We start from the raw sequence: 15,006 nt of genomic DNA, 5'->3' as shown, positions 1-15,006 counted from the left end.
ACTGCTTAAAGTGGCACAATACTGCTTTAAATGTATTTTGTGGAGGGGGTCCTAATGCTTCCTATTCAACTGTTTTGACTGGCTTGTGCAGGTTACAGATGTTTTCACAAAATGGTGGGGGAAAGCCCCGGCCTTATGTTGAACAGACCTGATGGTGATAGTGAAGGATCTGAGGCAAATATTTATTTCGTTGTGCTCAGTGTTCATTGTCATAAAAAGCCCTAGTTTCATTTTCAAGTATGGAAAGTCGTATGGTCAGAAAACAGTTACTGTCACAGTGGAACTGTTATCAGGTTCTTAAGTGAGCAACAGTTGCCACCTCTGTTTTTATGGTTTATTCAACTTCATTATTTTCCTGTTTTCACAGATGGGAAAACTGAGGCAGAGTGATTAAGCAACCTGCTTTAAGTTCTTGTCTGAACCAGGATTTTCATAGATGACATCTTTCCTCCTGATCATGTGTACAGACTACTAAGACCACAACTTTCTATATGTCCCAGGTAAGACAACATTGCACTGTGTTTCACTACTGTAGTCTGATGTGTTCTTAGCCTATTAGGTCAATGGGGGCCCCCACTAATTCTGAGTTTGGAAAAGTGTAAATAGAAATAAATATTTCCATAAGTACAATGATTCCTCTGCTTGGTTAAAAGAGAACAAAACAAGCTTTCTTATGCAGATGCTGCCTTTTCAAAAGCTGCAAACAGAAAAAAATGTGATCCATGAAAGCAGAATCCTTCCTTTTCCTCTTGGAAGCCAAAAAAACCATTTTGCAGCCAGACAGGTCTTATGACTTAAGAAGATTCTACAATGTAAACTCTTCTTTTGGTACACAATGGATGCACATTTTTGTGGTACATAAAATCTGGAGGAAACCCTGTGAAAACCACTCCATTATTATGACCTTGATAGCGAAACAGACCAGTCCCCACTTCCAAATAAGTTGCAGTGAGGAGCATCTGGAAATGAAATGGCACACATTAAGTAAGATGTAGGGTGGGTGAGAGAGAGAATGAGAGAGACTGATACATGAGTGTTTGTATTGGAGGCAGTGGAAGTCCTGGTTTTAATGGAAAGTCATCATGGTACAATTTTGAAGGCATAAGCAAGCACATGGATATACTTGTTAGATTGATGAGCTCTATATGTTTACAGTGGTGTACACAGGTATTTTAATCAGTCAGTCTATTGAATACATGGGGGGAGCAGACTTCGGCACACAATTCTGTATCCCTCTTTCCAAATCCAGTGTAACATATGAAAAGGGTATTAGAGATTACATAGACTGTGTTGTTCATATCCCATAGGAAAATATAAACAATGCCTTTCCATGCACAGATGAAATGGTACCTGCTCCCACCTCCTTGCTCCTCTCAGCACCTTTCAGCTCATGCTAAACCTAACCATGGTTCCTGGCTTAGTAATAGGTTCATGCCAGAGATCATAGAGTATTTTGCCCCATAAAACCAGTGCCAGTGAATCAAGAACAAGCCTTGGCTATAGTTTGTGGTTTATTGGGAGCAAAGCAAACCACAAACCCAGTTCAGATGTCATGCTAAGCTGGGGATCATGTTTGTTTTCCTCTCGGCATGAGCCATCAGGATCCAGGAAGAGTGGGGAGAATTTCTATGGATGCTCACTCCTGCATGGTTAGCCATTGTTTATGTCCAGACATGGCCATTATCTTATGGGCTAGGGAGAATGCTTCTTTTCCATAATTCACTCTGACCTTAGAATCATAGAATCATAGAGTTGGAAGAGACCACAAGGGCCATCCAGTCCAACCCCCTGCCAAGCAGAAAACACCATCAAAGCATTCTTGACATATGCCTGTCAAGCCTCTGCTTAAAGACCTCCAAAGAAGGAGACTCCACCACACTCCTTGGTAGCAAATTCCACTGCCGAACAGCTCTTACTGTCAGGAAGTTCTTCCTAATGTTTAGGTGGAATCGTCTTTCTTGTAGTTTGAATCTATTGCTCCATGTCTGCTTCTCTGGAGCAGCAGAAAACAACCTTTCTCCCTCCTCTATATGACATCCTTTTATATATTTGAACATGGCTATCATATCACCCCTTAACCTTCTCTTCTCCAGGCTAAACATACCCAGCTCCCTAAGCCGTTCCTCATAAGGCATCGTTTCCAGGCCTTTGACCATTTTGGTTGCCCTCTTCTGGACACATTCCAGCTTGTCAGTATCCTTCTTGAACTGTGGTGCCCAGAACTGGACACAGTACTCCAGGTGAGGTCTGACCTGAGCCTTCTTCAAAGTTAGTGAAGAGGCCCTACATTAATGTGACTACTTTGGAAGTGAGAAGTACAGCTCAAGTACCCTCATGTCTCCACTTCCAGGAGACCTGGAGGCAAACCAACAGGCTTTAAAGGGCCACAAGGAACCCCATTGGTCCCTTGCATCACCTGACTCCTGATGGTATTATAGCTTTTTGACCACCTGCAGTGGGGCAGCAGCAACACTCTCTTCTGACAGATGGCAGTGGTGCAGAAAGTCAGGTGTCTGGGTCCAGCTTCTAGAGTCCCAGGTTTGAAATCAGAGCTCCTTATACCTCGAGAGTTGCAACGTACTTGCTTGGCAAACCAGTCCTAAATGTTTGCACTGGCATAGTAGCCTGCCGTGCTGAGTAATGTCCCAGAAACAGTGTCATGGTCTGTGATTCTGCACAAGCACAGCAGCCGTCCCCTTCCAACCTATGGATTTATTCCCTAGCACAGCAAGCCTTAGGATCGGGCCATTAGATAATCAATTTCTCTGCCTGAAACTATTTAAGCATCACATTTGCTTCTAACAACTCCCTGTAGAAAAGTTTAATACGCTATGTGGATTCCCTTAGTCTTTGGGATCAGTGGAAACCTCCTCAGGATTTCTAAATTAATATTCCCTTCGACTCAAATAAGGGCTTTCAAAGTGAGCCTGGGAGTTGTTACTAACCCCCACCCCCACCCCATCTTCATTTTACTGTCTGTTTTTAACCCTGTACATACAGCACATAAGTAGTTTTGGTTTGGTTATGGCAACACAGGTATACTGCCACAAAGGAGCTGACCACAATTACTTAAACGACACCTTTGTGCAAAGGCTTATCCTTTCAACAGACAACCTGAAAATATTAAAATGTAATATATGCTGTGTTGTACCCTTAATTCTTTCTGAGATGTATCAGGGTGACACAAGAGAAAAGGGGAGAAAAACCTCAAGCATTAAAGTCCTCCTCTTTGTTTTCTCTCTCTCTGTGACCCCAGCAATCTCTTTAGCAAGCCATGGTTCAGTAAACTGGCACACAGCAGCAGTTCTGCAGTGGAAAAATCATAAACCAGATGGAAGCCTAACATTTTTGTTTAGTTTTTAAGAGCAGTTTTTATAACATCGCTTAACATCATTCTGATGCATCATACTGTTTACACTTAAGGGTTTGTAGCTAAGATGTTTACACTGCAGAGAATGTTTTAAGATATTTTATAGTTATGATATTTAGATAATTGGCAGGAAAAAAGATAGTTTGTTGAGATTACAGTGATGTTGGTAACCGTGAAGTAACTTATGAGACTCAATAAATATGTCCAGTTTGGTGGAAAGTACAAACTCAGTTAAAACAAAACAACACAAGAGAGAATGTCTTTTTAGTGAAATCATTTCCTTTTCTTAATCAAAAGATGACAACCACAGCTTTAGAACTCCCATCTGTAACACACTACCCCACATATCTGTGAATCTACTGTGGGTATACATACAAAATTGATACAATTAAATCGGTTGCTAAAATGTTTTTTGTTTTGTTTTGTTTTTTAAAAAAGCTCATGTGAATTGTGTGCAACAGTGGACAAAGTTCACGCTCTGTGGAATACCTAGTGATCAAAAGTCAGCTCTGTTTAACTTCTGCTTAAGGTCTTCATTTTCATATGAATGCAGCTCTGATGTTTTAATGAAGAATGTGTTTCTTCTAAGCATCTGGTCTTTGGAACATTCCCCCCCCCCAAAAAAAACCCCGTATTAATCAAAAACAATAACTTCTTTTAACTTTTGCAAAGTGCTCTAAAAGAATGAAATAATCTGTGTGTGGGCTTCAAATGTTGGGAATGCAAACATTTCACAATAAACATGTGTAAATGAAAGTACTTGGCCAGATATGCTGAAAGATAGTACATGTTGGGTTAATTAATGCATACTCTATTAAAATAAACCTCGCTTTCAAGATCTGACCAATAAAAATCATTAGTATATTTGGATCAGATGTGCTGATGGATTATTTTTACGTATATGTTAAACTTTTGCAGAAAGGATTGTCCTTGAAAAACCTAAAACCAGATTTGAAATTAAAGTCAAAACCTTCCATTATTTCTCTGTCCTCTTTGTGTTTTCAATATAGCAATATGATGAATTATTCCAGTTTTATCTGCTCTACCTGCAATTGATTTACTATTGATAGCCTTAAATTTATCATTTCAAATGTGCAAATCACAGTTATGCAGCCGGTGAGTTGTATAGTTTCAAAGACATTGTTCTCCTCCAGAATGTAGTATCTGATTCTAACTATAATCAAATTACTCTACCGCTTTATTTTTAATCAAAAAAGTGTTTATCTTTCCTGATCTTGAATTGGAACCATTTTAGCGGTAATCTAATGTTTTTTAAAAAAGGGGAAAATGTAGCATGCTGGTTGTGAAATCGTCCATGTAACCAAGCATTTATTTTATTTACACATATTTTTCTTGCTGCCATCTAATTCATCTAGTTTTAACTGATCTGTGTAAAATTGGGGAGCTTGGTTTGCGCAACTCACTCTGCCTGCACCATCACCCAGAATGAGCTGAAAGTCACAAAGTGTTCAAACAAGGGCATCAGAATCTAAGGCCAGTGTAATTTGTCCCAACAGCAATGACAAGGCATATTGCTTTCAAGAGCAGTTTACTCAGATGAGTAAAACTGCAGACAGCTGGAGTACAGATCTGATTTGTACTTGACCTGTCCTTTAAAAACAGGCTCCCTCTTACATTCTTAAAGTGGCAGCAAAAAGAAGCTTATTTGACGCAAGGAGGAGAACATGACCCAGTGGGTTGGTTTTGGGAGGGACGTGAGAAATAGACTTCAGGGGTTGGGAGGACAAAGAGTGAATAAATAAGATAATTTACAAGTGGTAGTTCACAACAGTGAACCATGTAGCAAGTTGATCATTTGCAGCAGATGCCCATGTGGTGAGAAAAAAGAAAAAGAAAACTACTACACATCTATCTATCTATCTATCATCTATCTATCTATCTATCTATCTATCTATCTATCTATCTATCTATCTATCCCACAATAGCAATCTGTTCTCAGAGTCCATCCTCAGTAAGAAACAAGGTTGCAATTCCAGCTTTAAGTCATGACTGCTAACAAGGCTGTTAATGAAATCAAACTGTTTTTCTATATGAAATTACCTATGAGAGGGATTGTCTCATTTCATTTGTGTTTGCTTCACTCAATTTTTTTCATGTGTTCCTAAAGCCCCCACTTGTTAGCGCAGGGGTGCAGAACCCTTTTCAGTCCAAGAACCATATCCCCTTCTGGCAACCTTCTGAGGGCCACGTGTCAGTGGTTGGCAGGCCTAGAGACAGTGCCAGTACCAGACTATTTCACAATCTAGGCAAGGCTAACTGCTTGTACCTTGCAAAACATTGCTAGCTTCAACTTTCGAAAGCACATGTCTTGTGGGAAAAAATTGAAATTCGCAAAACCTGAAACTGCTAAATTTAAATCGCAAGAATAAGTAATTCCCCATTTTCATTGGAGAAATGTTGGAGGGTATGGAGTTATCTGACCCCTGAGTCGTCTGAAGGCAATGCAAAGTTTTTTTTAGTTTTTTTAAATGTTTTATTATGTTTTTATATATGTTGGAAGCTGCCCAAAGTGGCTGGGACAACCCTGTGAGATGTGTGGGATATAAATAGTAAAATTACCCTTATGGAATAGGATGTCTCTATTTTCATCAAATAAATGTTAGAGGGTATGAAAGAGAAGTGCTTCTTAGGCGTCATAGACTTTGGAGGTCTTTGAGCTATAATTTCACAGCACTGATCTTCCATATCAATATCTTTGTTTCTCTTGTGCATCAATGGTTTTTCCAAATTCTTGCAGGATTAAGTGGATCTACAGTAGATTTTTTTTTGATACTGTATATATTATACAAGAAACCAAATAGGGAACTACAGTATATTGTTATAGCTGTTGGACTCTCTCTTCCACAGATTGTATGGCTGTTTCTAAGACACCATCACTGACTAAGTTTAAAAAGTGTGCATTGCAGGGCACAAAAAAGGCATGTGGGTTTATGTCCATGACTCTCTTTTGTAGACCATTTCTTTGCCTTTCATGTTACTCCCATTATCATAGCCCTGGCCCCACAGATTTTCAACTGGTAATCCCAACTGCTCAAACTGTCTAAGAAGAGTTTCTGTCATAAAGGCACCTAGTCTCCTTTCAAACTTCCTGCTTTGTAGCACCTGTTAGAAGCTGTATAAGCTCCTTTTGGATATCTTTTCCTAGGAAGTGAGCCATTGTTTCTTGATCTGTGCAAATGTTCATTCATTATATGGTCAAAAAGGGCTAGATATTCTACAAACTTAAAAACAAATCCATTGCTAGCATTGTACAACTTTTGAGTTGTAACACAGAATGCCAAGTTTTGCATGCCAAGAACTCTGAGCAAAGCAATCAAGCATTCCAAGATTTGTCACTAATGTTGTTCTTCTTGCCTAATTTTCTGCTGGTTAATACCATCAATTGTTTTCCCTTTAGATAAGCACAATTCAAGTTTCTCCCCAAATCAGATAGTTTTCTAAATGGTCAGTATTCCTCTCCTGTGAAGACAGAATTGGTCCAATGTCCTTCCAATCCTTTGAACCTGTTCCGTATAGTGTTGATGCAGCTTTTTGTTGTTATTGAACAACTTACAGCAAAAAAACCAACCCCCCAACCCACATATTTTGAGCTTGAATATATCAACCATTGATGACACATTTCTTCACTTCTCACCATATGAAGCAACCTGGACCCAGCGATCATCATCTGAAGCATGCCCTTATTTGCCTCCTCCACAAGAGGTCCAGAAGGTGGCAATATGAGAATGGGTTTTTTCTGTGTTGGTTCGCTGGGCCCCTTCATTACATATCTTTAGGCACCAGATGAAAACCATTTTTTCTGTAACTAGGTCTTTAAGGTTACCAGATTTTTTTAATGAATCTGGGGACACTTTTCAGCTCCAATGGATTTTGTGTGGGGACTGATTTGTAAATCTGGGGACTGTCCCCGGGAAATGGGGACACCTGGCAACCTTACTTTAGATGATTTACATTCTATGACCTTTTAAATGTATCTTTTTGGAGGAGACTGTTGGTTTGTTTTATTACGTGTTTTATGTTCTCATTTTATATTTTTATGTTGTGAACCACCCTGTGATCTTTAGATGAAGGGTAGTATGCAGATTTAATAAATAATGGTAATCATATACAGTCTCTTGGTTTTTGTAATCTTTGGGAAAATCACGTGAGACAACTTGCTATGGTCCATGTTGCATTATAAAGTTAAAGGGACCCCTGACCATTAGGTCCGATCATGGATGACTCTGGGGTTGGGGCGCTCATCTTGCTTTACTGGCCGAGGGAGCCGGAGTTTGTCCATAGACAGCTTCCGGGTCATGTGGCCAGCATGACTAAGCCACTTCTGGCGAACCAGAGCAGTGCACGGAAATGCCGTTGTATTATAAGATGTCACAATTTGTCACTGCAATAGTTAGGCCAGCTAGCAGGGTAATTCAAGCCAGCCACAGTACCATCCCTGTTTGCAGACTTTGCAGTAATTCTACTTTTCTTGGCATCCTCTTTTTCGTCTCTGTGTTTTTCAGAAACATCTCGGCTTTGTGACACTTTTGTCTTAACTTTTATATCATATATAGTAGGAGTGCCGCATTCAGCTTTTTCAGTGCTAGTTTCAACAACAGTATAGTCATATTTGGGACCCAGGTAGTGCTGTGGGTTAAACCACAGAGTCTAGGGCTTGCTGATCAGAAGGTCGGCGGTTCGAATCCCTGCAATGGGGTGAGCTCCCGTTGCTCGATCCCAGCTCCTGCCCACCTAGCAGTTCGAAAGCACGTCAAAGTTCAAATAGATAAATAGGGACCGCTCCGGCGGGAAGGTAAACGGTGTTTCCATGCGCTGCTCTGGTTCGCCAGAAGCAGCTTTGTCATGCTGGCCACATGACCCGGAAGCTGTCTGAGGAGAAAAGCCGGCTCCCTTGGCCTATAGAGTGAGATGAGCGCAGCAACCCCAGAGTCGGACACGACTGGACCTGATGGTCAAGGGCCCCCTTTACCTATAGTAATATTCATGCTCTTCTATTGCTTTCTGTGTAGAAAGGTATTTCAGGAAGAACCTTTCTTGCTTCACTTTCTCCTTTGCTTTTTTTTTTTTTTTTTTTGCTTTTCGTTTGCAGTATTGAACTCCAGATGGTCTTTTTTTTTTTATCAGCCACAGCTCACCACTAAAATGAATACATTTTCTACATAAGATTAAGATGCGGCTATAAGATTTAAAATAAAGTGCATTTTCACTTTTTATGTATATTACATAACCTCCAATCTTACTCCAGTCTCACTCTTACATTAAAAAAACCACACCCAATTCTAATATATGAATTACTTCAAAAATGATAAAATTCTTCAAAATATAAAATAAAAGTGAAATATTATCAGAAATGTATAAGATACAATGAAAAATGATCTGTATAAAACTGTGTCCCTCAAAGGTCAGTACTTTGTCCCTCTGAGATTTGCACGCTAGGCAGCTTCATAATAGTCTCTATAGACCAGTATTATTGAGCCTTGTGGGCTGCGACTCTTTCAGCTCTCATGCTTACCCCCTTTGCTTCAGATATTATGTCTGGAGATACCAAGGGTGGAAAATTGTTTGTCAGCACACCAATTAGCTCTTTTCTCTTTTCTCCCATAGTCATAGGATTTGAAGAACTTAATAAAATAAAATCAGATTTTGTCATTTCTCCTAAATATTTAAATATGCAATTATTGCATTCACTGGCAAATCCTTCATAAAGGTAAAGGGACCCCTGACCATTAGGTCCAGTCGTGACCGACTCTGGGGTTGTGGCGCTCATCTCGCTTTATTGGCCGAGGGAGCCGGCGTACAGCTTCCAGGTCATGTGGCCAGCATGACTAAGCCGCTTCTGGCGAACCAGAGCAGCGCACGGAAACGCCTTTTACCTTCCCATCAGAGCGGTACCTATTTATCTACTTGCACTTTTTGGTGTGCTTTCGAACTGCTAGGTTGGCAGGAGCAGGGACTGAGCAACGGGAGCTCACCCCGTCGCGGGGATTCGAACCACCGACCGTCTGATCGGCAAGCCCTAGGCTCTGTGGTTTAACCCACAGCGCCACCCACATTTTATGTAAGACTTAATTCTTTTATTTGAGGATGTTTATGAAATCCTTCATAAACATCCTCAAATAAAAGAATTAAGTCTTACATAAAATGATTTGCAAAAACAGTGGGAACACCCCATGCCATGGGGTTATAGGATATAGACTATGTACTGCCAGTGCTTAGGTAAAACTGGTATTTCTTGTGGAGATGTGGGTTTTTAAAAATAATACTGATGGTGTTGTTGATGGCGATTAAGCAGAATAAAGAACGAGAGGTTGGACACTTTACATATTAATTTTTCTTACCACAACAAACCTTGAGCTCACTTTGGTCACCAGTTATATTATGTGTTTAAAGGTGAACTATAGGCTGTGTGTAGGAGAAGGAAATTTAAAGAACTCATAAATCTGGGGAGTTAACTCAACATAATTAAATTCAAAGGTGAGCAATTATTTCATCTTTCTTCTCTACCTGGACTATTATCACTGGTCCATAGTATTCTGATCCGTACCCCCAATTACCTTCTGTGAAAACAGTGACCTGAAAATGTCCCAAGACAAATGCTCATCTATGGCTGAAGCAACGGTAATTCCTTGTAGACAGGGATAATAAACTGGAGCCAACTGCTTTTGAAACAATCTTGGGTATTCCTGGTCATGCAAACAAGCCATTTTGTTTCAGGACTATTCAGATGGTAATGGGAACCAAGAAGCTAATATAGTTGAAAAAGGAATTTGGCTAAGCATAAAGATCCATGATTTTAGAGTAGCTGAATTTTTTGTTGTCATTTATGTTTTGGGTTTTTTTTTTTTAAATACCGGTAGTAGGATATTCTGGTGTGAGAGAATAAGATTGAGGACAAAGGCACCTTTGTGTCTCAGAAAGTGAACAATGAATTGCCTTCTTTAGACAATGAGGCATTTCAAACTTACACGAACAATTCTTTTGCCCTCCCCAAATAAATAAAAAAGATGGCAAAAAGAACTTTCCCCTTAGCTTATGATCAAATTTTAACCATCATATTGGAAGCTTATTTGAAAACCAATAGCAAACACGCTTCTTCCATTTTGTTTGTGTGTGCTGCTTGTTTTAATAAAAAAATGTGGTGATGTAAACACCATCACTACAGATTTTTGGTTTTCCTGTAATGAGTATCTTATGCTGCTGGATTTCGAGGATTTATTAGTAGCTTTATATTTAAAACCACAGAGGCCACAATCCACAGCCCACTTTTTCTAGAACGGAACCTTTGATTTCAGTGGACTCCTCCAAAGTAAGTGGGATGCTGTTTTCAGCTAAAGTGCGAAGAGGGAAAAATGGAAAGGAGAGCAGGACCAATAAGAAAATATGTAAATAATGGGTGGGAAGCCACATATTTTATTAAACACTTCTAATGAAAATCCCTCCAGATTCAGCATGGTGTGGGAATAATGAACTAAGCAAGCGTTAGTAGTCAAAATATCCCTAAATTTAGAATCCTGAGGGAGCTTAAAAAACAGCCTCTCATGAAAAAGTACAGCATGGCATTATGGAGATTGGTATTATGTAGGCATAGACTGAATCCTACCCAGTTTTAACTAGCAACCTAGATAGCACAGTTTGTCTGTTTTACTTACATCCTTCTCTCCTTTGAAAAAGCTCAGGGTGACCAGCTCCTGGACTTTGCTCCAGGAGCTGGTCAAGAGCAAGCACACCCCAGTTTCACACTTGCTATAGGGTTAGGTCCCCTGCTCCCTCAGTTTCCTTGGATCTTGCTAGCCAAGTAATATGGAAAGCACCAGAGTAAAATGAAGATTCCAGGACTGCTATATTTTTGTTTATTCGTCACCTTGTCTTAAAATTCTTGGGATAGACCAGGCATCCCTAAACTTTGGCCCTCCAGATGTTTTGGACTACAATTCCCATCATCCCTGACCACTGGTCCTGTTAGCTAGAGATCATGGGAGTTGTAGGCCAAAACATCTGGGGGGCCGCAGTTTGGGGATGCCTGGATTAGACTTTCCAATGTGTGTGGTACTCCCGCCCTGCTTTGAAGGCATACAATTAAAAGCTTTTATATTTTACATGTTTGGACAGCGTTCTCGATATGCACTCTCAGATTTACCTAAGAGCCCTACCATAATGTTATACAATGGTGTGCCATTTTTAGAAAAAAGCAAAGTGAATACTTTTAGCCAAGTTTGAAGATGACAGAACTGTTATATGGCATGTACAAAGAGCAGTATGACCCTCTCCAAGGTAGGCAGTTGACCAGTTATCTGGTCTTGGGAACTACCCACGCACCGATCTTCTCTTGCCAGGATTCAGACTCTAATACCACCAGCGAGTACAGGGTTTGTACAGCTACTCTTGATTCAGATGTCACAGAAAAACAGGGTTGGAAAATATTGGTGTACTAATGATGCCTCACCCCTGATTACTCCTAATGGCTTCATATATATGTTGAATATCATTTGGGACAGGAAGATACTCTGCAGCACAAATTATAGGTGGCTGAGAAATAATCACCCAATGCTGTCCTCTGAAAATGACCTGGAGCTAGGACTGGAACCACTGTAAAGCAGTGCAGAGCTAGTTGAGTAGCATAGTATGGTCAATGTCATCAAAAGCTGCTTCAAGATCCAGTGAGAATAACAAGGTTGTCCTTCTCCCAATAAAGGTCATCCATCTTGGGCACCGAGGCCAATTCAGTCCCATAGCTAGGACTAAACCTTGATTGGAATGGATCAAGATAGCAAGAGTGATGGTCCAAAAGATCTGGAGGATTGGGAAGGTTGGTGTTGAGAGAAAAATGGCTGCTTACTCACTCTTCTGGTTTCGATCTTCAGTCCCCCCCCCCCCGCCTCAGAACACCATTTTTAAAATGCCAGAGGTAGGAAAGGGACCTGGTTTTGAAATGTCAAATTTGGCAAGTGATTAAAGCAATAAAAGTAACTAATGATCCTCCTGTGGGAACTAAACAACAGTAAGAATGGGTAAGATATTTAGGTCTGAAAGTGTCCACTGTATGTGAGCAATAAGTATCGGTTGTTTTTCCTTTAAAGCACTGCATTCGTTTTTGGTTGCCTGACTCCCACTGATTTGAACAGCAGTTGTGTAGCTAAGATTCCTCCCCTCTAATACATGCCTACGAAATGCTATTGACGGAAAAGTCTTTTTAAGAGCTAAAAGTCAGAGCATGTAGAGCTAATTCCCAGCCTCTTTTACCTAAACCATTCTGCTTTATTATTATTGTGGTCGGTAAGTACCTTCATGGATGCAAAAAAAAATTCTGATAGCAGATGGCTCTTTAATGCAACTCAATGGATAGAAGGCAAAGCTGGGTGCATTTGGTCTAGAAATAACTCACAGTTTTTAAAGTAAACAACACTGAGATAATGCCTATGACTCTGTTTCTCAATAGGCCAATGGGTCAGAAGGAATGAAAACCAAAAGGTTACATTTAGGTCACTCTACCCTCCTGATAATTTAATTGGATAACACTGGTCCATGGGACGCATCTAGCAAGGGGCTGAGGGTTACAAAGCTTTTTGGTTGCATTGTTCCGACTCTTTTCCTCTAATTCTTTTCTCCTAACTTTTGAGTCATTTTTGGAAGCTATGAAGCTCACTGGGCCACCCTGTACAAGGCAGTTGCCAGGGCAACAGGGAAGATGGAGCCCATTCTCTTCCCCAAAATGATGGTCAGAAAGGCCTGATCTCTGTTGTTTAGTCGTTTAGTCGTGTCCGACTCTTCGTGACCCCATGGACCAGAGCACGCCAGGCACTCCTGTCTTCCACTGCCTCCCGCAGTTTGGTCAGACTCACGTTGGTGGCTTCGAGAACACTGTCCAACCATCTCAACCTCTGTTGTCCCCTTCTCCTTGTGCCCTCCATCTTTCCCAACATCAGGGTCTTTTACAGGGAGTCTTCTCTTCTCACGAGGTGGCCAAAGTATTGGAGCCTCAGCTTCACGATCTGTCCTTCCAGTGAGCACTCAGGGCCGATGTCCTTCAGGATAGGTTTGATCTTCTTGCAGTCCATGGGACTCTCAAGAGTCTCCTCCAGCACCATAATTCAAAAGCATCAATTCTTTGGCGATCAGCCTTCTTTATGGTCCAGCTCTCACTTCCATACATCACTACTGGGAAAACCATAGCTTTAACTATACGGACCTTTGTCGCAAGGTGATGTCTCTGCTTTTTAAGATGCTGTCTAGGTTTGTCATTGCTTTTCTCCCAAGAAGCAGACGTCTTTTAATTTCGTGACTGCTGTCACCATCTGCAGTGATCATGGAACCCAATACTGTATATATAAATATATTAATCTCTAAATTATCTCTAAACCCTATGATCCCTAAATATATTAATATATGATCTCTAAATATATTAATAATTAACAAGTGCATAGCTGTCAAGTTTTCCCTTTTCTTGCGAGGAAGCCTATTCAGCATAAGGAAATTTCCCTTAAAAAAGGGAGAACTTGACAGCTATGCAAGTGTCTCCCTGATGGCTATGTGTCCTGATTTATATATTGCAATCTTCTAAGTGAAGGGCTGTCAGAGGACCATCTTTTGACTGAAGGACTGAACGAGTTCCCTGTTTGAAGGACTGTCCGATTCAAATGTGGTTTACAAATAAACAAAACAATCTTAAGAAGAGAGAGCAGGGCCTTAAAGTGGACTATCAGTACTTTGTACCTGGGCAGCAGAATGGTGTATTCTCCTGGTCACAGTCTTTCCCAGTATAGTGAGAAGTATTGCATTTCTATGTAAATTATAGGAATTGTTTCTAAATGTGTATGTGTGTAAATTAGCATGTGCAAAGTTTCTGTCCTTGCTTTTTTTTTTTTTTTTTTGCAAACCTGCCTCCTCCTCTGCCCCCCTCTCTGGTGGTGGCATACTTCCTCTGGAAAAATCAGTCAATGGATCAGCAGTCAAGGAAAGATGATGATGTCACATTGGTGTATGTGTGATCAAAATAGTGAGCAGCACCTGTCAACGCACAGGCTGTTGGGTTATTCACCAGCTGAAGTTTCCAAGCAGCCTTTCAAGGCATCCCCATGCAAAGCACATTGAAGTAATCTAACTTGGATAAGAGTGAGAAATGTGTAACAGTGGCTAGATCCAGATCTATCCCTTAGCCTGCTGTTCTGCTTCTACAGGCGCCCATTCAGTCAGTGATTTGAGCTCTTTCATGAGGGTTTCCCTGTCCGCTTCAGTGTGGGGGAGAGCTCTTCACACTTGTCCCGTTTACTAGTGCAGAAACGCAAGATGCACATTAGAGCTGGTGTGGAACTTTGGTATATGTATGTATATGTTAGCTCATTTCTTACCATAAAATATTAAATTATTGGGAAGCTTTTCCAATTTAACATTTAGTTCAAAAAATAAATAAATCACGCCTCTTGGCATTCTGTCAGGTCAGGTTTCTGTCATCATAAAGTGGGCTATCTGGTGGACATTTCATGCACAATGCCCATTTTTCATGACTTGTTTAATTAACAGCCATTTTTTGACCCAGACTTGTTATAAAAGTATTGCCATTTTCTCTCCTGCTAAATTACATCTAATGAACATAGTTGCATGCTATCAGATACAGCAAT

At 40.5% G+C, this 15,006-nt stretch overlaps 1 protein-coding gene across 1 annotated transcript in view; it reads left to right on the top strand.

Moving 5' to 3' along the window:
- The first annotated feature begins 367 nt into the window (after positions 1–367).
- ZNF536 (zinc finger protein 536) overlaps positions 368–15,006 on the top strand; it is a 334,106-nt gene continuing 319,467 nt past the window's right edge. The window contains exon 1 of the mRNA XM_035119162.3: positions 368–500. The gene's annotated coding sequence lies outside the window, so the exon portion shown is untranslated. The remainder of the gene's footprint in view (positions 501–15,006) is intronic.

Source organism: Zootoca vivipara, chromosome 6, assembly GCF_965207765.1.
Source record: "Zootoca vivipara chromosome 6, rZooViv2.hap1.1, whole genome shotgun sequence".
Classification (NCBI taxonomy): Eukaryota; Metazoa; Chordata; class Lepidosauria; order Squamata; family Lacertidae; genus Zootoca; species Zootoca vivipara.
The sequence above is the reverse complement of the archived record's forward strand: the minus strand, read 5'-3'. Positions and strand labels throughout refer to the sequence as shown.